This window comes from Balearica regulorum, chromosome 11 (assembly GCF_011004875.1).
Source record: "Balearica regulorum gibbericeps isolate bBalReg1 chromosome 11, bBalReg1.pri, whole genome shotgun sequence".
NCBI lineage: Eukaryota > Metazoa > Chordata > Aves > Gruiformes > Gruidae > Balearica > Balearica regulorum.
Window position 1 is genome coordinate 15,120,752 of NC_046194.1, and position 27,345 is coordinate 15,148,096.

General features: G+C 38.2%; 1 protein-coding gene across 3 annotated transcripts in view; it reads left to right on the top strand.

Annotated features, from left to right (window-relative positions):
- AFF2 (ALF transcription elongation factor 2) overlaps nucleotides 1–27,345 on the top strand; it is a 348,828-nt gene that overhangs the window by 59,375 nt on the left and 262,108 nt on the right. The gene's annotated exons all lie outside the window — the stretch shown is intronic.

A 27,345-nucleotide genomic window follows, 5' to 3' on the forward strand; every position in this document is an offset into this window, starting at 1 on the left:
GCTTTCTGTGTGGTCATAAAGATCCACAGTATTTAACCTAGTTTTGCATGAAATAACTAGATTTAGATCAATCACAGTCATTTTGTAGAAGAGAGAGAGAATATTAACTTGGTCTTGAAATGTGATTAATTCCAATTTGCTGTTTTCAAAGATAAGCGATGCTCACAATCCTGTTAATTAAAAAATTTGGAGTTTTCCATTTTACTTCATGCACTATTTTTAAATGAAATAAGTTTGTCTTTTTGCTTCTTATTATGACTGATGCCTGGCTCAACATGCCACAGGCTTCCTGAAGGAAAAGTAGTGTGTACTTGTTGTGACCCTATGAAATGAAGATAAATGGTCTCATGCAAGATACATTAAGGGCTTTATGACATGCATAAATATACAGTAGATTGTATCCTTTCCATAAAAATGTTCTTAGATTTCTAATATTGTGTTTTAATGCAGTTTTGTTAACAGGATGACAAATAGTAAAAATATGTAGGTATTAAAATAGGATCCCAGATTTGTGTGCTGTTCATTCAACTGTCAGCAATTGCTGCTTCTCAAAGAGCAGTCTGACTTTGACCTTGCTAAATATTCATTTCATGTCTCCACCATTGCTTGAGTAAGTCAGGCAACTTTCTGTGTGTAGCTGTACTTGGCATGAGTCTGACTGCCATGTGGAAACACTTTTTTGGTCAAGGTTAGGAATGAGCAAGACCTTGTTAAAAACTAAACAAGCACAGGAGTTAAGAGATTTGCATGATCTAGAAACACTGGTTTCTTATGAGAACTACTGGTTTCACATCTTATCTGTAGTGCACAGCAGTTGTCAGGCCTGCATTATATATTAAGAAGAGGAAATGTCAGTTATTAACGTACTGTAAGTGGCCTAGCTAGGAATACAAAATGACCTTTAAACTAAAAACCACAAGAAGGGGGAGGGGAAATTAAACATAGATTTACTTGATAATTGGCTTTAGTATTGAGAGTGTTTGGCATTTGGATTTTACATCTTGTTTGTGCTGATTCAGCTACTAATAAAAACAATGATGACAAAACCAATAACCATCCTTAAAAAAGGTTTTACTGTGTTGTGAGTGTATATGGGGGGAGGTGTGTGCGCAGTGTTTTCTGTCTGTGCCCACATTGCTCAGTCATTACCGCTGAAGCCCTGATTGAAACCCACTGTTGCTAACAAGCCGCACTGTGCTGAAGCGTAAGTCACCCATTAATTGGCAGGCTGTGGGGCAGGTTCTGAACGTGCAGAAAGTTATGCCTCAAGTACTCTGCTGTACTCAGTTGAGTCATGTTATTTGACATGAGCTTAGTGTCTGATCCTGTATCTTATTTGGAAAATAAATCTTAGAGCAAATTGTGTGTTTTTAAAATTGGATTATCTAATTATTGTTGTTATTCAAGAAGGCAACAGGGTGTACAAATGTTTATACCTGTAAATATCCAGGTGTTTTGCTCTTTTGAAGTAAGCAGCAGTCAGAGTTGATAAATGTCTTGGCTGGAATTTAGCGACACAATGAACCTCTGTATAGATATCCCACATGGTATCAATTGAAGCTCCATTTAAGACCTAATCGTTGGCCCATACAAGCAGAGGAAAGCTTGGCTAGACAGATGGAAAGAGCTGCTTTAAGAAGGGATCAGAAAAGGCATTGCTACTCGGCTGGCCTAAATCCACTAATCTGATGTTATTATTAGCGATAAGGAACAGCGACCAGGATAAAATCTCATTCTCTGCAAATGTCATTTAAATAGGACTCTGATATTTTCCAGTCAAGTAGACAGGCTTTAGTCAAATAGTGAGCACTTTATTTGTAAATGCAGGAGGAAAAGAAAAGCTTTAGTTCAGCAAGTTCTTAAGATGTCAGCTTACCAGTATTGATTAATCGTTCAGCAGTGGCAGCTGCTTCTTTATTAAAAGCGTAGCTCTCCATACAAAAGATATCAGATGTAGGAAATGTTTGTTGACAATTTACCTTTTCTCACAATGTGGCAAGAGCTCATTCTGTTACACATTCCCCCGCTTTCTGGCCCTACAACTCAGATAATACCCGTGAAGGAATGTATTAGTCCATCTGCATGAGGTAGATTGTGGCAGCTGGACTCCGTTGGAATCATTGCTCTGTTTGAAACAGACCTGCAGCACCGGTTCCCAGCATGGGAATTAAGTCATGGACAGCCAGTGCTGCTTAGGAAAACCCTTTGGTTTGGCTGTGTATGGATGTGTTTGGTGTATGTAGAAAAAATATGGCCTGATGAAGCCAGAGCGAAGAATGAGATGAATGCCTGAATTTCTCAAAATGAAGGATATGACCTAAGGTGCATCATTGTCCATTTGTGTTTTGAATGTTTTAAAACCTTTGATTCCACCCACTGCTGAATCAGATGGTTGCTTTAGTAATTTGTCACACCACACAGAGATCTGGAGGTGTATGGACATGGGGACTTATGCAGCTGTGCACAGACAGATGTTCCAAGAGATGAGATGTATTTTCTTCTCTTTGAATACATTTCTCCTTAGACTTAGGACGTGGCTCCTCTTGCTGAATTTTGAACACATGATCATGTGGACTCCCTCCACAGAAAACAGTAGGCAATTAGATGCATTTCAGGCCGAAATGATTCACTTTTGGAGTCCCCCCCTTTGCTGTTTAGTACAGAGGAAGCCTATGTGTTTAGTGAGGACTGCTGTCACCTCATTTCTTCAGTGTATTTCTAGAACTAATAAAGTTGAATCCCACTATTAACTCGTTGTGGAACAGTGGAAGCAAATATTGCACAGTGTACTAGGAGCACAAACCAGGCTTATCCTATTGCTTATATTTTCTTTTCTTGCCAAATACATAGCTGAAGAAAGAGTGAGTTGCTTTTCCAAGAGATTAGAAGGGATCTTAAGTCACATCAGCATATGTAATGTCTTTTCTTATAATGTAAGTACAGTTAATAACCAAATATTATTCTGGAAATTTGAATAGTTTCTTTGCTGTACACCATACTTGACTGAATCTCCTGTTTCCTCTTTTGGCTTCTTCTTTTAATCAGAGCTCTCTTGCCATGTTCCGCAGAAGTAAGGCAGTTTGACCAATACCCTCTGAATTTGGCCTCAGCTTTCATGGAGGCAAGGGAGTTAAAATGGATGAAACCCCACAAACTCTTGTCTCACCTTCAGCAAATATATAGCTATAGAAAGAAAAAAGAAAGATGCTTTTAAATTCTTGTAATGACTGAATGTTGAGCACCCCTGTTCTTGGGTTAGTATACAGGGGTTTTTTGTGTATCAAATACATCTCATGCTAGTGCATGCTTGATGAGAACATGTCCAGCAGAGCTGGTCATATTAAGTAGAGTTGAAACTATTTGGTATCTGAGCTATGGCTGAATAAACCAATTAAGGACTTATCCAAATCTTCACTGTCATGTCTGAGTCCTTGGGACACGATAAATTATTTGATACCTTGTCCTTTCCATTTATATGATTTTGCTTTATACAGCAAGCCAGCTTCTAGTAGATATTAGATGTATGAGCTTACTCCTTGAAATGCCAGTTTGTAATTTCTAAGAGCTTCTGTTCAGATGAGAACCCAAATTAATTTTTGAGCTCTTTGAAGTGTTTACCTGTGACTAATTGTCCTAAACAATTTTGCAGTAGGTGGTGAGATATTCGTTGTTAGTCCCTGATCCAATAACTGCAAATTTTCATAAAGATTCTGTGATAGTATTTATACTTTTAAGGTTTCAAAAAATGACGTGCCTGCGTCAAACACTCAAGCAGACCAGATTTCACTTGTCTTCTCTTGTTACTGAGACTGTGTTTGCCTCAAATGCCTGTAGGTATGGTTTGGGTTTTAGGTGTTCTGAATTAGTAATTTATGGAGTCATCCAGCAGTAAATTCACCCATTGACCTTTGTTCGTGCTGTCCGACTATTTATGGTTTAGAACCCAACTGGGGCGATCTGTTGGATAATGTATGTTACTGTGGTGTGTCAGGCATTTCTTTTCATTTAGAAATCAAGATTCATTTGTAAATGGTGTTTGGAAAATGGCATCTTCTACACTTATGAACTCCATTTACTTACTAAGCTGTTGTGTAGAGATCAGCAGGTGGCTGTACCATATCTTTTTGTGAAAGATTTATATTTTTAAAAGAAAAATAATATTAATCAAAATGTCAATAAAACTATTCACTATTGATATTATGCTAAATTGAATAAGCAGTTCTCTGGAGTTGGCACTTCTATACTTCTTACAGTAACTCTTTGAAAGCACATATAGACTCATGGAAGCTAGGGTTTTATATAACTTGATATAGATGTGGCTCAACACTGGCCATATCAATTTCATGTTTGTCTTGTAAATACTGTTGCTGCTCTGTTGTTAGGTGCTTTGAGCAGAAACTGGTATTAAATCTCTGTAGTGGATATACAATATGCCAGTGGTAGTGGGGCAGCCTGACCTCAGAGAGTAGAGTGTATTTTCACTTGTGATTTGCCATCTCCAGCCAGGGTAAAGGTCCAGGCTCCCCAGATGAAAACCATATTTCACTTAGCTTCATTATAGTGTTTGTATAATTTTTATTTAAAAAACACAAACAAAAATAAACCCCAAAAACTCCCACCAAAAAAACCCCCAAACAAACAAACAAAAACTCAACCCTCCTAAAGCCCCCAACCAGCTAAAACCAAACACCATCACCCCCCAAAAAAACCCAGACCTACAATAACTTATTTAAAATGCCAAAGTTGGAAGAATCAAAGTTGCTCTAAGTTCCCATCTATAAGTCATGATGAGGTAAGAGATCTAATTGTTGCTTTATAGGGAAGTCAGTAGGATTTGAGGGCATTCATTTGTATTTCAGTGGTGTAATGTCGAAAATGAACTGATCATTTCATCAGGACAACAGTATTTAGGCCAAAGTTCTGCTCTCTGGTACACATGAAAGTCCTTTGTCACTAGCAATACTTGCCCATAGGTGACGGTGGGCAGCACTTGGTCTGTTGTTTTAGCAAGAATTAGATAGAAGTCAGCTTGATAGCCAACACCGCTCTCCCTCCCATTTCAATCCTAATGCAAACTGGTCGTTTTAAATTGTTAAAAACAGTCATTACTGACACCAGTTGCCTGTTTTTAAATAGCCAATATTGTAAATGCTGAGGTAATGAAATGGAGGAGGAGGGAAATGCGATGGCAAAAAATTTGCCCATTGATTTTATGTGGCACCCCCAAATGCCATGTGTGAGCTCACCTTTAGTAGCTGTCTGTGGAGTCAAGAATTACTAAAGTTTGGAGAACCTTCTTTTCCTTTTAATTAAGAAACAGTGTTTAAAATATACGGTATGAGGGACATGTTTTATTGGCTTGGGCACAATCTGACAAATACTTTCTGCCAGCAATGCCACTTTCTAATGGGAGGTGCTCCACAGGGTCCAGTAGGAAATGACTGCCAGCTTGGGCTGATGTGAGAACATGGAGAGATCCTTTGCAACCCTTGCTGATGGATTTTAAAGACACAATTGTGTATTATTTTCTAAAACACATCTAGAACATCAGATGGTTTTGGTGTTAGCTCCTAGGGACCACAGGAATGCAAATTGAGAGTGCTGTATTTATAAAATAAAAATAGGTGCTGGTCTGAAGCTGTCTGCTAGAGTAAAAATGAATTTTAAATTACGTGTGCCTCAGGCTTTACCTTACTTGCCGTGGGCAAGGCAGGTCCTCCAGCCATGGCACTGTATGCACAACTATGCTACTAACAAAACACTGCTTTGGGAATAACTGAACCTATACATTTTGTAAAGCTTTTCCTTCTGCTGAAAAAATATTACCAGATGATTTATATTTTTTTTTGCCATCATTCCTGCATTTTTACTCTGTCATGCTCAAGTTAATGCAGAGTTAAACACAAGGCTGAACTTCCACTCTGGCTGAAAGCAGTGCTCTGCTAATGCCATCTATGAATCTGAAGCTATGAGCCAGATTAATGGAAATGAGATGTTCCACTTTTCCACCGGCCCTAAAAGTGATTCCCTGCCTGGCGGGGTGAGTGCAGAGGAGACTTGCTTTCTGCATAGTGTAATTATAAAATCCAACCAGACCAGCAGCACTTGAAAATATCGGCTTCCAGAATCAGCAGGCTCAAAATATCAGCCCAGTCTTGCACATCCTACTTTTTATTTTTCTTGGAGCTCTTTGGTGATGCTTGTATTTTTTACAGGAGGATTAAAAAGATGTTTTTATATGCTGATTACACAGGTTTTTAATCAGTAGTCATATGTGGAAGCTTGTAAGCAGGAAAAAAAAAATATTCTTTTTTTTTTTTCTTACATGCTTTTCAATGCCCAGTAAGAAGTACCTCTGCTTAATTGGAAAGGTGCTGCAGCTGCTGAATAGAGCTGTTGGCTTGAGTGGGATTGCTCATGAGAGTAAGGGCGAGTTCAGGCCTTTTTTGTGTTGGTTGTGCCTCTGCTTCCTAGGAATATTACATGTCTTTTGGCAATGATAATATCAAATGATGAAACTAACACTGGAGAGTTTAGTATTTACAAAAACTCAGTAAAATAAAGAGCTCTAGAGATTTGATTCCTGAGTCCTGAAAGCAAGTATAAAAATCTCCCACATCCATGAATGTATGTTGAGCAGAAATGAAACATTTAGATTTTGCTTCTCTTTTTCTATTTGTGCCTTTAGGGGGCTGTAGTAGAAACGGAATACATAATGTATTGACAGGAGATATATATTCCAGTTGTGAGTAAGGCTCTGAATCCTCTTGGCTTCACTGTTTCTGAATCATCATGTCTTTCCTCAGTGGAGAGATAAATATGGCATTCACTTCAACCCATTTAGCCCATTATTCATTTATATAAAGCAGGACCAATTAAGACATTCTTTTGTGTATTTGCACATTCTACATATGGAGCAAAAGGGAGTTAAAAATATCTGTTACATCAAATGTGACAGGATGCTCTCTGAATACTGAACATGTTACTCCTGCAACTCCTCTGAGCAGCAAACTGACATTCAGGAACTGCCGAAATACACAAATAGACGCTTGTTTGGTTCTGTGTTTGCTCCATTTCTAATGTGTAAGATTCATAGTCACCCACTCATCTAAAAAAGTGCAGTCCTTTCCACTTTCACAGCTGCCTGCTACTGAGTAGACAGCATATAGGCACAGCTCTTCAGCCGTGGACAGAGGCAGAGGTGACCAAATAGTTTCTGAAGCAGATGTCCGTATTCCAGGAGGGATCCGTATTAGGTAGCACTGGTGTATCAGAATGGATTATTTTACTGGTATTACTGCTTTCTTTCAGAACATGTGTTTTGACTTTTTGTTCAATCTCTGAGAGTTTGAGAAGAGAATGAAGTTAAAAATAAAATAATAAAAAACCCCTAAGAAATTCCTGCTATTGCAGGCTTAAGGAAATAAGCCAAAATATACATTTTCAATTCCAACAACATTTCAGAATGGTATAAGTCTCTGTTGGCTTAAGTGTTTCTTGGCACGAAATACTGATTATATATGTCTCAAGGAGACAATCGGCATGTTCATACAAAAGTCTCAATCCCTAAAACACAATAACATGTGGTTGCCACTAAAGATTTGCTGTCGAAATAGATAAGAAAAGTTCTTCTGGATTACGATGTGGGGCTTTACATTGAAAAGCTTTGTTTTGCATTAAAAGGTAGTTTGTGGCATTGTGAAGTGATGAAATGGTATGCAGCATAATACAGTTTGAATGGAAAGGAAATACAATAAGATATAAACTGGTTTGATGGTATTTTTCCTAGCAACTCAGTAATATTTAACTGTTGCATTGCTGCCTGAAACAAGTCAGTCCAGTCCTTACTGAGGAAGATGTGGTGGAGCACGAAGCTTTTCCGCAGGGCCTCGTGGACGGCAACGTGACCCAGCTGCAGATGGGCAACTGCTGCTTTTGCAGAAGGGGCTGCCTGGGGGACGGCAGCGGAATGGCCCAATATATTTTGATGGGTCAGAATGTATATGAGTAACTCTGATCTTGTGGACCAGCGTAATGGTGATGGATTCAGGTGCATTGCTTTGTATCTTTTGTGTCTGCTAGGCTGAGTTTTATGTTTTTCACCTGAGATCCTTTCCAAAGCTCTCTGTAGTGTGGCCAAGAGCTTCAACATTTTTCAGTGAATGAGTTTGTGAATGTGAACCTATGTTGGAATCTTCTGGTCGTGCAGTTCTGTTGTGTACCTGCAATGAGTGTTGTGGGGTCAGAAGAGGCCATTTGTGAACAGGTCCGACTCTATCAGCAGCTCAGGCCCCAGAAATGCACCCACAGAGCATCGAGCGAGGACCCCATCCGCTGCGCCACAGAGGGCAAAGGCAGAGGAGAGCTTCGTTTCATCCCTTCTACCGGGGCATAACCTCCTGTGCTGTAGTGTATCTTTAAGAAAGATTTCCAATGCCTGTTTAAAGGCTGCAAATGAGAGTGAATCCCCTGCTCTTCTAGTTAAGTTGTTAAAATAGTTACTATTTTGTTATCGTTGAAAATTGATGCTACATAAACTGGTTTGAATTTGACTGGCTTCAGCTTCCAAGCACTGGATCTTGTTACGCCTTTTTCTGCTAGATTAAATACCCATCTGCTCTCAGCAATCTCTTTCCTGTGTAAGTATTCATAGTCTGTGATCAGGTTGCCTCTTAACCTTCTCCTTTATGAACTAAATAGAATGAGCTGTAGTCTCTCCTTGTAAGGCAAGTTTTTCCAGGCACTCTAATTGCTCTTGTAGCTCTTGTCTGAATCCTTTCCATGTGTTGCAGGAGGTAAAGAATAAACCAGCTAAGCAGGGGAGGCCCACTTTTGTTGGAGCAGTTTGGTATCAGGAATTGTTCATTCCTGTAGAGAAGACTGAGAGGTACATCATGATGAAGAAGAAAGTGTGTTTCATCTGGCAAATCGAGGGAAATTCATATGTGTCTGTCAAGCATCACTTTTCTACAAGCCCTGTCTCTTCAGTCATTGGCAAAAATTCAAACTAAACCTGTAGTTGCTTTTCCTTCTTGGTCCCTCTGTCATAGACATTTCCCAACATGTCCCAGTGTTGACCTGCGTGGATCTCATGAGCACTGATCCTATCCACTGTCTGGGGTAAATTTTCGATATTTGCTTCATATAATGCCAAAATAAGCATTAAAATGGCCCTGAGAGGTTCCCAATAGAAGCACCTTGGTAATTGCATGATTTTAATTATTTTATGAATTATTTAAAAATAATATATAGTTTGTTACTTTAAATATATGTAATGGACCACTGATCTACTTCTGCAAAACAATCTGTATGCACGGCTTAGATGACCTATTAATATGGCTTTTCTGGACAACTTTAGGGCACAAGGCAGTTGTAGTTTATTATTTGATATAACTGTAAAACAGTGAATTAAGAAGGAATGCCTGTCTCCCTCTTTCTGTTTCTCGTTTTCTAAATAGCAAAATAACTACCTGTAGGCAGATGGGACTATATCTTCATGCCGTGCAATTAAATAAGATTTTATTGTATTCAGATTCTATTTAGAATAAAAAACAAATGTGAATAATTGAAGATCTTAGTGAGGTCTTCATATTGATTGTATTGCCAGTAGTTGGTTTGTGCTGAGCATTTGGGATTCAATGGAAATATGTTGTAAATATGTTCTGGTTTAATGCTGCTCACATTTAAACATGTACTTTGTAGGGATGAAGCTTGAATTATTGAAGAATCAGAACAACTAATCCTTGATAAAATCAGAATGCTTTAAAAAGTTTAAGCGAATCCTTTGTCCTTCAGGTTATATGACCTGAAAATAAAAGTATGCAAAAGGATTTAATAAAACATAGGCTACCCTGTGTGAGAGCTCTCTCAAGGCTTTTCAAGGAGTAAATGGTTACCATTACCAGAGGTAATGTACTTCATTTGCTTTCCTAAGAAGCTACTTTGATATTAAGAAAAACTCCTGAGCTAGGATTGGAATTTAAACTCCTGTAGGGTATTTCATCTTGCACCCTAACAGACCAGCAGCTTGTTTGATTCTGAGGTCAACTGTATTACTGGGCATTAAACTGGTTTTAATAATTTCAGTGTTACTTCTCAAATATTTTTTTTTTTTTAACTTTATGCAGCTTCAGTAATGATTTTGAGCTGTTATGTGCTGTGATTACAGAGTAGCTGATGATGGCTGTATTCAGTTTCCCATTAAAAAAAATCCTACATATATTAATATATTATAGATTACTAAATATATTAATATATCACCAATTCTGCATTTTAAGTGCAAATTTTTTTTATTGTAAATATGAACCCATACATGATTTCTTTATTGTAACACGGCTCTAGTTGGCTCCCTAGAGTACTCCTCTGAGTAGTTTCCCAAGGGAATAGTAGTACATGGGTGTTTGAGTGTGAAGAGATTTCCCTGCCCTTTCTTAATAATGATTCAGTGGAAATACCTATGTAAAGAAGGTAGTATATATACGTGTGTGTGTATGTTTAAAAATAATTTATGCTTGTGAGTTACATTATGTATTTTGATGTGATTTTGATAAATACTGTCTCTGTTTGCAAAGTAAAGCCATCATTTGAATGCGCTGGGGCCTTGATTTAGTGTTTGCTGAGGTCAGCAGAGAGCTTTCACTTCATTTTGAAGGGATTTGGTTCTGGTGCACAAAGAGGGAAAGTTGATCCATGAGACTGTTAAGCTGTGCTTGGGATAGAAAGAATAGAAACTGCATGCTGGAATGTGGTAGTTGCCTTTAGGCACCTGGAGGAGATGATGACCCAGTGGAACTAGAAACAAATAAATTCTTGCCGTTTTTGCAATTTCAATTTACATGTTGTATGAGGAAATTGAAGCCCATTGCTTCATCTGTGAGCCACTTTTCCTCTCCTTGCTTTAAAACACTGCAACAGTTTCAACACAAAAGATACCTGTTCACCTCCTGGGTTTCTCAAGCACTTACATGTACAATTTTTACGTGATATGTTTCTTTTAAATTTCCCCCTCTGGTAGCCCAGGTGGTAGGAAGTGTAAGCTGAGGGCATTTAAGAAATTGGTGCAGTGTAAATGCATCTACACATATAGGCGTGCTCTGAAATCTGGCTCAATTTAACCAAAAAACCCCTCAACAAAGATGTCCTTTTGGTGTTTAACACCAGAGCCTTGTGTTGACAAGCGAAGGTAGGAACCTTAAATGTAAACATCACCTCTTCTCCCCTTGCACTAAGAAATGCCATCGTCTTAATGTATAAAATTCTTATGTTTGGCATGGCAGATGAGTTTCATTTTGAGGCAGGCATATGGCTGCTTTTTGTTATAGGCATACATGGATTTCATTTATTTTTAAGTGTAAAACAGAGATTGGAATTTCATCAGGTACCATACCCCTTTGGGTTTGTTTAATTGGACTTGCTGTATGCAAAGGACTGGCAGGTAAATGCATTAAGTATTCCTATTGGACGCTGTTTTCGTAGGTAAAACCAAAAACTATTCAACTCCCAGTTTATCATAGTGAAGTTATATATAAGAAAACTTACTGCTAGTGTGTGAGTGAGGGATTATATTCTGACCTGCCTATTGGATGGTGTTTATCAGTTACTTAGCTGACAATAGGTATGCTTCAATATTTCACGTTCTATGCTGCTGCACAAATAATAATAGTATTTCCAGTTCTCACAAATTATGATGATTACCCAACTGCTGATGACTTCGGTTTTCCTAGTCTTTTCCCTGGAAAGCTCTTTTTTGCTGCCCTAAGTCTCTGCATGCTTCCCTACAATCCCGCTGCTCTCCAGTAGGGTTCTGTCAGCGTTTGCTGGATTAGCAGGCTAATTTGCTTTCCTGGCATGTTTTCCTTGTCCATAGGGACAGGCTGCTCAAAAGAGAGACCTAACCTGGTACGTCAAGATGCAGAAACTAGTAACTATCATTAGTTCTGAGTTCAAACCTCCCGGCGCTGAACTGCATGGTCTTCAAGAATAGTAAGATTGATGTGTCTGTTGCTGGTTTACCATGCCAGCCTAGCCTGCTTCCAAACTGAGTTGTAATGTTGTTATCCTTCAGTGACAGATATGTGCAGTGATGGTGATCTTTGACCTGCATAAAATAAGTCAAAGGAACAAAGCAAAACTTCAAAGAACATGAGTGTGCTCAACACTTTCAAGCTTATGAGAACAATATACTGTTAGCATGAGTATTGCGGAGATTTAATCGTTTCATCTGTACCTTGGCACGTTTTTGTAATTAGAAATCAGACAATCTTTTTAATTTTAGAGCTAGAATTTCTTTCTCTCCTTTTTCTTTGTTTTTCTCAGAAATCATTCCTATGCTTTGATTTTTTTTTTAACGTTTTGCATATCACATACTCTGATTTATCACAAAAATGTATGTTGCATATGCAACTAGTAAAGAGCACTTGTAGCCCTGTTTTTGACAGAACAAGACATTTGAGCCAACCGCAGTAAAATTTTCCCGATTCAGACTAATGATCAGGAGGGTGATTGCAAATTCCAGAATTTTCTGATGTAGGGAGCCAGCAAACAGCTATAAACCCCAGAACAAATGCATCCTATAATGTACTTTGTTCATTTATTTCATACCATAAGGATAGTTTTGTTTTAATTATTTATGATAATAAACTTCTGAGTAAAGGCATTCTGCTATATTTTGTAGTGATAATGAAACTTGAGTGATGCAGGGCCTCTCCACAGCATCCTGATATTAAACGTGTCTTGCAAACAAAATAAGGAGTTGGTCATATGCTCTTTTAGGGGTTTTTTTTGCTATTTAAGTAGAGGTTGAAAGCTTGTTTGGTTTTTCTCTCCTGTCTTTTTCTTCTCCTCAAGATAAAACAGGGGCCTAATGCTGTTTTATGTATCAGAAATTCACACTGTTAAAAAGAAGCTCTTAATTAAGGCTCGGTATCCTGCACTTTTTAATGTATGAGAGCTCGTGGAATGCATCTTAAAGAACCTTTCCAAACATTCTCTGCAAGCGTATAGGAAGCATCACAAATTTTGCCCACTGGCTGTGTTTATTGTCATGCCTAGGGAAAAAAAGAGGAGTTGGAAATACAATTAAAAAGGCCTTTGCAAGTCACCTGTAAAGTCTTTATGTGCAAATTATGGCAGATGCAACTCAGAGGTTCATTTCTAGTGGTGTGATTTTTTTATTTTTTTTTTTTTTTAATTGGTGATCTATTTAAGCAAAAGCTGTTGAAGCAAAAGGCATTTCCTGGGGAATTAATGATCGGATGGGAGGAGTGGATAACCTAAAGTACAAGTGAGGATCATCTATCCCAGCCCATCATTAGTCTCCAGAAAATGCCCTGTATTGAGGTCACTGATGTACTGATTATTTTCTTTACTGGTTTGTTGGAGGTTTTTTTTTAAGTAAAAAGGATGAAGAGCATTACCAATTTGCTGTCTGCATTTTTAATGATGCTCAAATATTGTGCTTAGATTGACAGGTTGACATACTATGCAGTGCTTAAGATCTTGATAAATAATAGTGTATGGCGCATTTGTAAAAAATTAATGCCTCTCTACTAGGCAGTTGGAGTACTTTAAAATTTGTTAGTATTTTATTAATTTCATAATTATTAGCCCCCAGTGCTAAAATTGAAGTCTTATCTTTGTTGGTGGTGGCTGTGGTGGTATTTACAACTAGAAAGAGACAAGTACTATAAATAGAGTATTAATGATAACATTCGGGTTTTGGTTTTAGCCTTTACAACCTGGTAGGTGGGGGGTATATTTTCTGGTAGGTAGTGCAAACTGAGAAGCTGCAATAGTAGCTCCTTACCATTAAAAAGAGAGGTTAATCGACTTGTAATAGAACTAAGGCATGGGCAATGGGAAGTGGTTCCACTCTCGCTGCTGCCACTGATTCATCCTGTGGCCATGAGCAAGTCCTTTAATCTCGCCATGCCTCAGTTTCTCAATTTGGAATGCATGTTGCTAATGGCAATTAACTGCTTGACTAGTGTTTGCACATTGTTCTGAATGAATAGCTGTTAGGAGAGTCTTTGTTCCCTGTTGCTGTTACCAAATTCGTAAATATTAACAATGGAAAAAAATCAGTGATTTATCTGATGAATTACAGGTTCTCATCGTTTGGTGTGGCAGGCAGTCCCATCTTCTTCCTTTGCCTGATGATTTCTGTCAGCATTGTGGGATGGAGGCCTTTAAAATGCTAAATCTTCTAAATCAGATCTGGCTACAAAATCCTATTTAGACTAATGCTTTGATGTGATTGTGCCGTAATCCAGTGAATTAACAGGACGATTTTTAAAAAGTGGGCAAACTATATATTATTCAAAGAAATACTTAACCAGAATTTGTGCAGAACTGAGGAATATAGTTGGTACAGTTTCCTCAGGAGGGTTCGTCCTCGATGAGTTGACCTGGCAGAAACCCATGAGAATAGTAAGCATTGGTAGACCTTCTCTCCATAAAGGCAAGTGGAGGTATGGAGGGACCAAGACTATTTCTCTTCAGGTAGTAAAATACCAACACAGAGGAGAAAAGAATCCAAGGAGTTATATAAGCAGAGGCTTTTATATTTATAGGGTATATTCTTTCTGATATTAATTTGGTACAATACTAGTTAAAAGAACATAAAGCTGTAGTCCTGTCTTCTGACTGCTGCTTAATGTGTTTAATACCTGGCCCACAGTGGTGAAGAGATGCAGCCAGATGACCTCCCTGAAGCTGAAATCATTAATTAAAATGTTTAAATCATCAAAATAAGTAAAGGTAGATGTGAAATGTGGCTATACATGCGCAGTCACGGGGCTCGTACCTAATGATATGTAAATTGTTGTAGAGACCGTTAGTGCGAGGGGCTGCGCTCTCCCAGGTGATGCATTGAAAAGCCACATTGGGCTGTGGCTGACCGATCCCTGGGCGTTGGCTGGCGGCTCCCAATGCGCAGGTTTTCCCTTCTTTTCTGAGGGTTTGGGCTTTGCTGGCCATGGAGGTGAGCTACCTTAGAATAAGGTTGACCCTTCCTGCGGGAACTTTTTATGTGGTGTTCAAGTTAATGTTAGGCTTGGTTCATTTTGCTCCTTCCATCAGCTCTTTTAGGGCTTGTTGTCTGATGTGGGCATTTGTGGCTCAGGAGGCCAGGCTAGATCTGTCAAGGCCCTTGGTTTTGTCTCTCAGGCTTGTCTTAACCATAGGTGGGTGTTATATGGCTATAAAAGCCACTCCGTAGGATTGTTTGCTTGAACAGATGTTACATTGCCTTTAGAGCTGTAATTATTGTTTATTTATGTCTGGTTGCTTGAAACTTGCATTTAAAGAATGGGGTAATACAGAAATGTGGGGGGGTTTGAATTACATACAGTATGTTAAGTTAATTTGAGGAGAATAATCCACATTGTAAAAATCAGAGAATCCTTCCTAGACCGACAGTAATGTACACTTTTTTTTTTTTTTAAGGCTTTCAGTGTAGCAATGCAAGACTTTCAAGTGGAAAATTGTTAATTTACTATAATGAATTGAAATGTGAAAAAACAAATATTTAGTTAATTGCCTCATAAATCTGTCTGTTACTATCAGTGGAATTAAATTGATAAACAGTTCTTTAAAATTAATTTCCACATGGCAATGTGCAGATTTTATTTTATTCAAACCCCATTAGGTATTTGTATGAAAGAAAACATAAATTTGTATTTCTGTCACATTAAAGAGCGTGTGTGACAAAACACACATTTCCTACCGTGGGTACTGAGGTTTTAATACGTTTGGCATAATGAGGAGAGCTCAACGTTACTTACTTTCAAAGGCTATACCAGCTGAAAAGTGGAAGTACATCATATTTTCACGATTGTATCATGTCACTGTGCTGTCAATACAGCTTAAGTCAGAGTCCTTTAGCTGTTGGGGTCAGAGGACCGTGGACATGATGCTTGAAGGTCACATGTGGTTTTGGGCTGTTGCCAGTGGTGAAAGGGCTTCAAGAGGCTGAGGGGAAGGTGGACTCTCTCAGGGAGACTGGGAAGCTTATTTCTGGTCACTGCTGGGATGGCAGTTCCTGGTGAGAGGAGGCGGTCAGTGGTTTATGTTACTGAGACCGTATTGTCTCCGCAGCCACAACTTTTCCTGGTTTCGAGCCTGCTGCAGTAGCACTTGTGGGCCCTTGGTATGAAAGGAGGTGGGAAGCCGAGTGCTCTTGTACTTTAGTCACCTAATGACATTATGCCCTGTGCAGTATCAGTTTGTCAAAGTAAGTGGGGCACTACACAAAATTAAATCATTTGATACACTCCATCCGTCCAGCAAATGTAATAAGAACATCCTTGCCGACCTCTCCCAGTGACATTCAGCAGGAGAAAACTTGTCTCACGGTGTATGACCCAATGTTCTGGAAACACACATAAAGATAATTCCTTCTTGCTGTATGGTATTGTTAGATAGTCTTAAATTTCAACTTGATGGCTGTCATCTCCGGTTCAGTGGTAGATGAATGGTTGCAAGTTACAGCTGGACTTACGGTGAAGTTTAACGTCTGAGAGTCGGGACTCCTCAGTTTTCATCCCACAGCCATGTCTTACTTCTTGAATGACCATCATCAACTCGCTTAAACTTTCACTGCCTCAGTTGTTCTGCTTGACAGTAGTTGCTCCTTCACAGAGGTGTAATCAGGCATGACTTACTCTGATTAGTAAAGAGCTTTGAGTTCCCCCAAAGAAACTAGCTAGAAGGAGAAAATAGTGGTAACAGTGACCTATAAGACTTCCGAGGAAGGAGGTTGCAAACACATTTTATTTAGCTTTAATAATACTTTAACAATCAAAAGAGATGTAATGTTTAATATTTAAACAAAATCACATTCACTTTCTTCTCATGCTAAGGGAGTATTAAAACAGGATGGAAACTAGTTTGCAATTTTTACACTAGACTATTTTATTATTAAATACTGAAATGTGCTGGAGTTGGCCAGCCTCCAATATATATGACTCAATTTACATTGCATTTTAATATTTGCATGTTACATAGTATGATGTTAGACAAATGGTTGATAGTAGGGAATTTAAAAAGGATGCACTTGCATTGTGTTTGTGTTATGAAAATAAGTGATATTCATTTGCTGATTGACAGCAGAAGGGACAAAAGTACAAAAGGTTTGGAGTGTAAGTAACTATTATTCAGGATGCAGTAATCCATGTGTATGGCCTTGAAAATGCATGGTATAGTTAGTGCCGTGGGATGTGCGCCTGAGATTCTCCAGAGACTGAAGAGCACAGGAGCTTCCTGTCTCTTTGTAATAAATGTAGGTGCCCCCCAAAAATGTATGTGAAGTTTCTTCCCACATATTCAATAAAATGCAATCAATCTTGTTAAATCAATAGGGTTTTCAGACCTATAGGAGTGGTAAACCTAGTTTGAGATAAGGCAATAATTTTCAGATGAGTTGTGTAACTCTTTGCCACCGAGTATTCTGTTTGCAAGCATTCTTTGGAGAAAAGTCTTCTAGAGATGTTAAATACAAAGATACCAGGTCTTTTTTACTTAACACATAGCTTCATGTGCCAAAAATTTCTCAGGGCAATGTCAGTATTTTGGGGAACGCTTTGCTCTGTTCTAGGGGCTTTACTGGGCATTTGCTGTTTACTGTTGTCAGAGGCCGATGGGTTAAATGGAGCTTTGGTCTTTCTTACTTCTGGGAATTTGGCCTTAAATGGCCCTGTTTTCTTCATTGTGATGTTTCTGTCATTCAAGAAGTCAGTTATACCTGTGAGATTTCAAACATATTCAGAACATAATTGGGGAAAGAGATACAGTTTCTGTTTGGCTCTGGAAACTGCAGTACTGGGATAATCATTTGCATCACACCCACCTTAAAAATTAAAATAATTTTAGACACGAGGTTGTAGTTTTGGCCCGTCTAAATAAGATTGTGTTATGATTTTGCTATGTCGAAAGAAGTGAAATGATTTTACAATTTTTTTTTTTAAGTGCTCATTTTTATCTTTCCCAGGGCACGTTTCAAACTTGTCAGTAACACCTATGTGCTGTATCCCTAATAGCACAGCGTTCCCGTGTTTAGTTAAATTTAAGGGTGGTGGTTTTTTTCAGGGAGCACGGTACACTTGCTTTACTTTTTCTCAGTGCCAAGGTCTGTGATCTGCTGCCTGGTGTATGTGTGTGTATCAGTGCTTACTGTGGGATAGAGGCAAATTCGATTATTTCCCAGTCAGTTGGTTGAGATGTCATGTGTACAACCTATAACATCACTAAAAAAATATGAAAATTGTGCTTCAGCTTAAAGCAGTAATTGCCTGTGGGGTAGATTGGGAAGCTTATTTGGTATCCCACTTGATGTTTTTTTGTTTGTTTGTTTGTTTTTTTAAGAAATTCCTAAATTTCATTTGATCTGCATTTGCTGACCGGGAAATCTATGCACTCAATCTCCGTTGTAAATAATGACCATAAAAGCTCTGTAGCTCTGGCATGTGCTGGTTTGTACTTAAGACTTTTTAAACTCTTGGCAGTGGATAAAAAAATATTTCTGTTAGCATGAGAAACATAACAGAAAAGCTAGTTTATACCAATAAGTTGCTGCTGCTTAGAGCTGGCTGTGTTATGAGACCTGGTTTTTTTGTCATTATTAAATGGCTACGTCCCATCTAACCCTCATTGAATTCACTGGGAAAATTGCCAGTAGCATCAGTTGAAGTTGAACTATGCCCTTAGAAAGGATGTAAACCTCAGCAATGCTGATGAACTTTGTGCTGCTTTGGTTAAATTATTTTGTCATACTTTATACTCTCTTTATAAATGAGGAATAAACGTTGTATGTTTGCTGAAGACATGAGCAGTATTTGCTATAGATTATCTTCCTCACTAGAAGCCAATGATGATGATAATCCATTGACCCGTTGACTGTGAATCTATTTAGGAAAAATAAGTACAAAAAAAAATTATTATTCTTTCCGAAGCTGTGTGTTACAGGCACCTTGGTGCTGTGAGGCTTTTTAAGGTCTAGTGGAGGAAGGCTTAAAATTTGGAGTTTGAAACATAGGTTCTTTCCAAGGTGATGACCATTAAGTCTCATGAAGCTATAAAATCATTGTATCTCATGCAATTTGCCAGTGCCCAAGATGGGCAATATATTTCACAGCAGCACTGAAAAGGGGATGCATGTTTACTTGAATTTGAAACAAAAGCACTTTGCATTTATTTCATCATCTCTTTCCTTTCTAGTAGATATTACTACAAGAAATGGAGGCAATTATATAGAGTTTCATCTGAGAGAAGAATAATTTATTTAGAAGATAATTTCTCTAGCCAGTGTCCTAAATAATCAATTAAATTATATTAGGCTTACAGTAGTATTTTTCTGTGCATCGAGGTGTCTGGATCAGTCTGTATGCGTGCACTGCACGCAGAGACCTGCATGCATTTCTCCTTCAATCTAAAATTGATGAATGAAATAGTCATCCTACTGAACTCTTAATTTTCCTGTGGTGGTATTCTTCAGCACACGTTAAGTTTAAGAACATGTGGTTAAAGAGCTGCACAGCATGTGAAAATGCTCAAGGGAGTAAAGATGCCTGTTAGTAAATGAATGCATTTATTAGAGCTGTAGGAGTAGCATGGAAACACTTCAGTGATAAAATACTCAAGCAGTTGAGTCTGCTGATTCATCTGTCTCCAAAAGGTTGTGTTAATCAATGATTGTTTTGTAACGTTTTTTAAAAAGGCTAGATTTATTTCTGTTAGCTGTCTCCTGCATATCGTTGCCAATATTTCAAGAAAATACAAATGTGTGGACTCCATTTTTAAGGAAGCATCCTACACATGCCCAGGACAGTTTTAAGTAGCAATATTAATGAAAAAATTTAATTCTAAATATGAAAAGAGGTAAAGATGAAAGTAGAGTTCCAAAATGGTTTTCAGCTGAGATGTAAGAATGCAATCTGCACACGTTATGTGATAATAAATTAAAGATTTTGTGTTTTCATATATTAAAATACATTTAAATCTTTGAAAATGGTAAATGTAGAAAAAGAAACTTGGACATTTTCAAAATTTTTCATAATTTGAGGTATCCAGGTGAAGGAAAACCAGACTGTAACAGGCATTGTCAGAAGATCTTTAATTGCATCATATTAGCGTTGTGCCTTGGGAGTAATATATGTACAAATACACGCTTTGTAGTAGCACTACGCCATGCTCGCTGTTGATGTGTATAAAGAATAATGCACAGCATGCAGCTAAACACAACCATATTCATCTGTAACACATAAATACATAGAATGCTGGTGCTGATGGGCATTTGAAGTATGATGGCAGCTAGGAAGCCGTTAGGAGATATGCTGTGAAATATGTTTGAATTATAGTATATACTTTGGCAAAGACTTTTAATGGCTTCGTTGCCATCAGTGACTTTTGAAGAAACTTCAAATCCCGGGAGAGATTAATGGAATTAAAAAAGAAATAAAATTAAAAAACCAAAGACACTGTCATATCCTATTAAACTCATAAGGGTGATGAAATTCAGAATTTAGGTTGAACCTCCTTCCCTATTCAACCCCCTTGTAATAATCAGAGTCCCCTTACAGTCACAGCACATTACCCATCTGATAAAGCTTCCTAATTCAGCTCCTGTGTCCTCAGTATAATTCATTTGATGCCAAAAATACTCATAAATTTCGCATTTATTTAAGTTTGTTACAGTTTGTCAGTGGTTTAGTGTAAATCATAACTAGAATCCTGGATTCCAGATGTTTCTGGGAAGTTGATATCAATGCCTTAATGTGCATTCATTTATTAAAAGAAAAAAAATAACAACAAAAATAATCCCCATAATGTTATCTTAACTAGCTTTTTTATTGACGTATCAGCTGTTTACTCTTAGAAATATAGCATGTTAGAAAGCTATTTTATGTGACTGATGTTCTAATGACTATTTGTCTTCTAACATCCTTTTGGAGCTGTGGTTATAACCATTTTTCTCTTTAGTTTTCTTCCCTCCACCCCTTTTCCTTCAGTTTTGCTTTTGTTTCTCATACTGCAAATTTGAACTGACAAGACGACTGTAATAGGACTCCAAAACATACCTTGAACGCACATTGTTAACCAAATTACAATCGCTGATGTCATTTACACGTGTTGCCTTTGAAAGGCATTCATTTAATTTGCTTTTTAAATATCCATAACAGTGTCCCAAAGCATTTTAATAAAACAGAAACAGTTAATTATTGCCAAATAAGGATATCCAAATATAGTGGTCTGCAGCTTGCATTTAAATATATCTGACAGCACTTCTCTCTTGAAGAGCAAATTGTGTAAATTGCCAGTTATTATAATTTTTAATAAATAAGTCTTATCTTGACTCTGTTTCTCTCTTTCTTTCCCACCCCTCTGCAATACTGTTCAACAACCATACTTTCAGTGGGACCATTTCTATTACAGAGTGATTGAGCTCTGATTTACACATCAATTACCCAACTTCATGGAGATTTTCATGCTCCCCTAGCTGACATCAATGAAGCATAACTGCGTAAGCGCTTTATTTCATCCCAGTTTTTGATAACTCAGGCTGATAACTAATCATATCGAAAGACAATGTGCTATGATACAGGAAACAATAAATGCTCCCCTTTGAAACCTCATCTATTCTTTATACGCTTACTATTCAGGAGCTTATCTCTGTCATCCATTCCCCCAGAATCGTTCCTTCCAAATTCACGTTAGGGAAAGGTTTAGGGCTCATAATACCAAAAAGAGGAGAAAATTGAGTGAAAATAACATTTTCTAGGTACTGGAGGAGGGGGGAAATAACTAAAAAGAATGAAGAATATGACAAATATAAGCCAAACCTTTAGCCTCCTAGCTTAAATTTCCATAAATTGCTCAGGGGGTCTCTTGGGTGTTATTTTGTTCGGAGGCTTTAATCTTCTGTATTCTCTATCAAATGTGCTACAGGAATGGCATTGTTTTTAATGCAAATTGTTAAGAGATTTAGCTCATGTGGATAGATAACCAGTGACCATCTCGAGTGTTTCTCTACAGAACTGTTGAACATCAAAGACAGAATATTCTATATTTTAAAATAAATCATTTATCTTGAAGTGCAGTGATAGATAAGTTCTGTGCTAGATACTTTCAGTAATCATTCATGCTATGAAGAAGAACACAACATTAAAGTAAGTGTTAAATATGAAAGATAGTGAGAAGTTGTAAAGCTATTCTATCATGGCTTGATTGGTCTCTGTCAAGTAGTATAGTTACCAGGACAAAGATGCAAGTTCAATGGTGATAAACAGAGGAAGAGGAATTTTGCTATTTTAAGTGTGGTACTGCTTATAATGTTTATCGTTAAGTGAAACAAAGACTTCAGATAAGCAAAGAAGATATGTTAAGTTGGCTGTATTTCTGCTTAAAGATCAGATTTTGAAATTCCCCTCATTTACTGAATATACTTTAAAACCTGCAATGAAATTTAAGACCTGCTTTTCTTTTTTTTTTTTTTTTTCCCCCCTCTTTTTTCATTTGGAATAAATGTATTGAAATACCAGAGTGTAAACTAGGAGAATCTGAACGTACCCAGGAAGCCTGTTTTCCTTCCCTTGTACAATATTGTGGTACCCTGCTTTTACGTGAAATCAGTGGAGTTATGGTGAGATAAATCTGGCGTTATGTGGAGGTGAATTCCCATTGTAATGTATTTGCTAGAAGTAGTCTATCACCTAATTTAATTATGAGGTGAAATGCTTTTTGCCTTACTTTTTTACTTGCAATGAAAAAGAATTGCCCTGGTGTGGAAAAGCAAGTATGTATTTTAAGCATGGGAATATTTTCATTGACCTGAGTTGGATTTCTTATGTAAGTCAAATATGTTCATGAGTGGGTTTTGATGATTAATACGTTGTGCAGGCTTATGAGTTAGTTTTCGAGGAAGCCCAGTTCCTGAGTTTAATTCACCAACTTCCTGAGTGCTTGTGGCAGAGCAACGATTCGGCCCCAAAGGGAGAACTATGAAGAAATAACCTGGGATAAGGACTTTCAGTTCTCAAATTTATATCATTTTATATCCACTGTGTCTTAGTTTAGAAGCTTGTGTTTACTTCTTGTTTCCACAAATGACAAAGATTTTGATATGAGAACTTCTTTCATCATTTGAGGCATATCCGTTATTTTAAGGAAGGTGGAACTAGTACAGGGGGATATTTGATTTGCTCATAGTAAGCATTTTTTGTGAATTCAGACATGTTATTGAGAACAGCAACTATTTCTTCCTGAACTCGTGGATAAATGCTGTTTTTCTTGAGTGTTGTTCGTTTATCCTTGTGGATGTAGTTGTCACTACTGTAAAGCCTCTCTGCTCCAGCTTTTTTACTGACTCTTTCCCCATTGGGCTTTTGTTGTTTTGGCTGAATCAACACAGCAGTGTTCTGTTCTTGTTCATGAATCTTCTGCAACATTAGGTGTTTGATCATTTTTTTTCTCTTCTACTTTTTCTTCACATCACAGTGACTACTCCTTCAAACTCGTCTGGTTTGACTTCTTTCTTCTACTCTTTCTCCTGTCTTTCAGGCGCTTGTCTGCCTTGCCTAGTCATCTGCTCTTTGGGAGACTACTTCTGTGGCTTTAGTTATCACATCTTTGAAAATAAACCCCAAATGCTGGGTCCTCAGCCTTCAGCTGTTGGTCTTATTTCTTCAGCTTTCCTATAACTCTTTCCTCTAACCTCTTGCTCTGTTGCAGTCTGTCCTAAAAGGTTTTTTTCTTTTCCCTCCAGATCTTTTGTACCGCATCCTCTCACTTACACCACAGATGATTGCACTGCCCTTTCCAATGCCCCAAATTTTATTCTTCTTCTAGTTCTCCTTTTTATAGACAATGCGTATCTGACTTCCATCTCTTACAGCCAGATCCACATTTTTAGCTTCCAATCCAAAATCCACCTGCACGCCTGTTATCTTTTGCCTTGATGTAACCTCCTCCTGCCTCAGCCACCTTCTCCGCTTGATCCGGATTGTCCCTGCAGCCACCGTGGGCCGCAGTGGGTGTGAAGGGTGCAGCTCCATAGGCCTTGCCGACACTCTGGAGATTCATACAGGCTGAGCACCTGGCCTGTCACGGTGCATCAGCTCACCGCTGTCCCTTAGGGGGTCCGTAGCTGAGAAGAAGGACAAATGGATGTATGCTGGCCTGATTTTAAAGGATGAAGTATCAAATGCTGTTACTCAAAATGCATTTGCAGCCTGCCGCAATGTTAAACATACCAAAACAGTAGCACAGTTGTGGTTACAATTCTTTCTGCTGCACCTAACATGCTGGTAATTTGTAGATCAGTGGTCTCGTGCTCTCGTAGCATTCTTACTGCTCACCATTCCTGATCTTCTCAGATTTATGTACAGGCTTCCCCATTCAAATTCAATTATTAATCTAATAAGTGGTAACAAAACAATAAAGCTCATGTATTTAAACTACATTGTCACGTAATAGCTGTGTCTAGGGAACTGGCCCTCTCAGATACAGTGAGTATCGTGGCCTGCAGCTGTTTTCTTCTAAATATCTTCTTTTAAAATGCTTGCATAAGTCTGTATTTGTGATTTCCTATTCTCCTGGCTTTAGAGGAGTCATGAAGTATTTCTCATACTAATGAGACAGATTGAACTCGTGGTATCTGACTATAGTTTTCACCAACACCTTCACCACTAATCACATATCTGTACTTCACAGAACATTAGTTAAGCTAAATATTAAACATAAGTCCCAGAGATTGGATTGTGGCTGCATTAAGAGTTTCTGGAGAGCATCCCATTAGGTTCTCAGTGCACTGCAGCCTTAAGATCTAATCAGTATCCCTCTTTGGATTACAAAGAGGAACCCAAAGAAGTTGTTATTCTAATCTGTGTATGATCTTACAATATTTGACTTTCCATAGCCACAATCAGCGTCCTGTCAAGCATTCCCATAGCAAAAGTACATTTGCAGAGAAATAAGCCAAGTAATTGACCTGACAGGATGAGCGAGCACTTCCTTTTGAATAGATAGTTCATACACTTAAGGCTGCGATGTGACTGTGTGAGTGGGTATCAAAATGAACCTTTAAATTTTTTATTTATTTATTCCTCACAAGAGAATATAAGAGAGATCTGGATTGATGCAGAGGTAGCAGTTCACTTAGAGCTTTGCTTGTGTCGTAAAACGGATGCTCACAGTTTGGAAGTCTGTAAACATTGTGGGGGTCCAGGGCATGAGATGCGCCTTTGTGCTAACCTCTTGGGTGCATGGAATAGATACCTTTCATAAACACACGCTCCTCAGTATGTTGTGTTGGAAAATACTGATTTTTCAACCTTTTGCTGTTAACACTGTAAATACTGTCTTAGCTTAAGTTAATGTCTTTTAAAGTAATGATGTTACTTTGAATTACTGCCTTTTTCATAATTTTTGAATTTGTGGTTTTGTAACATGCCATAAAACATATCTAAATAGTCTTAGAGCCTTTGCTGCTTTTTCTCAGATAAGATATGGCATAATGCCTCATTTGGTTCCCTAAACACTTCGCATTCTTGAGACCAGAGCCAGCTTTTAGATAACAAAGTGCTGGAACCTCATGTGAAGGGTGAGATCTGTTCTGTGCTGTAAGCTGTGATTCTGTGATCTGTGTGTTCAGTGCCCAGATGCAGTTTGATTCGAACAGGCCCAGGATTTCACCCTGAAACTCCAGGCCAAGGTTGCCATTGGGAAGCTGTAAAACGCGGCTCTGGCTTTCATGAATAATTCTTTCTGAAGTGAATGCTGGCAGTGCCTGGGATAGGACTGCTCCCATAAGCAAAGATTACTTATGCAGGATATAAAATCCTGCTTACACTAGATCCACTCTGCTGGTATTGAGCCTGGGCTCATAACTTCATAACTTCTTGCTGCAAGAGTCACACAATCTATGGGTCAAACTGCCAAAGAAATCCCTGGAGACGTGTCCCATGAGAGAGGTGAATACAGTCTGTTTCTACTGCTCCTGGGCTGGATTATTCCTGGGCTAAACGAGCCCCCTACTCCAGAAGAGTTGTGGGGAGAGATGGAGTCAACCTTGTCCTCATCTTTGTGCACCGATTTGGGAAACAGTTTGTACTCACTTATTCCCATACCAGTGGATTTTAATCTTGATTTAGGACATGAAAGGGAGACTTGTACCCCCCCTTCACCTTTTAGTGAGCAGGTTGCTTGTGGTTTGCAGTATTCTCTCAGTAATATGATAATGTATAGTATAGTAAAGCGGCTGTTGCTTACAACAATTTCCCTTCCATCTCCCCCAGGAAACCAGCAAATAGTACTACAGCTTCTGCAAAAATGCCAAGAGTGATTATAACAATGTTCTGGAGCTTGATGTTGGTGCCAGTGATGTCACTACATCAGGAGGTGTTATAAATAAATAAAATGTAGCATCTTTTCATCCTTCTAACTTGGAAAAGGAAAATGTGGATGAAAATCATTCAGCTCAGCCTATGTAGTTGGCTTTGCATTCAGTTTACAAGCCATACTCAAGCCTTATTCAATCCAAGCCTGAGTGATCTTGAGTTGCTTAAACCAATTATTAATTCAAATATTTTATTTAGGGGTCTCATTGTGACATTAGTCTTGCTTTTTTTTTCTTTCCTTCCTTGTACAAAAACAAGTATATGAGTGTAAGGATACATGGAGTCATCAGGCAACAGACATATACTTCCCTGTGCTCTCCGCAGGGCTTGCAGGTTCAAACACAACCTGCCTGAATCATAAGAACTTTAATTGAGTAGATAAAGAGGTCCTCATAATTATAAACTGCAGTAGGTATAACAAGAGGCTAAATACATAGCTGTGGTTTTAATTAGCTGGTGCTTCAAATTAGTAATTGTGGTTTCACTCAGAAATCAGTGACTTTATACACTGTTAAAGCCTCATCACTGTGCAGTTCATTCCTCATTATATCTCTCGGTGTGAAGCTTTCAATACAACATCACGCTGAGCTAAAAAGGCAAAAGTTGTAGATATTTGGTTATCTTCCAAGTGCAGTGGAGCTCTATGGAGATTTAATTCATTCTCACTATAGATAGCAGAATTAACTGTTCTTTGTTACATATGTAATATGTATGTTTGTACGTATGCATTTGTACATAGAGGGTGTGCATGGATATGTGCGTGCATGCCCAGAATCTATCAGGGAAATACTGCTTGCAACAGATAACATCAGTGCATATACTGAATCTGCTATTCAAATTGTCGTCTGGAATTTGGTAGCTAATTAAATGACACAAAGCAGAGCCAAAAGCCTCATAACAAATCAAATATGGGTTGAAAGCACAGAAGTGTCCCTTAATGCTTGTCACGTGAGAGGTT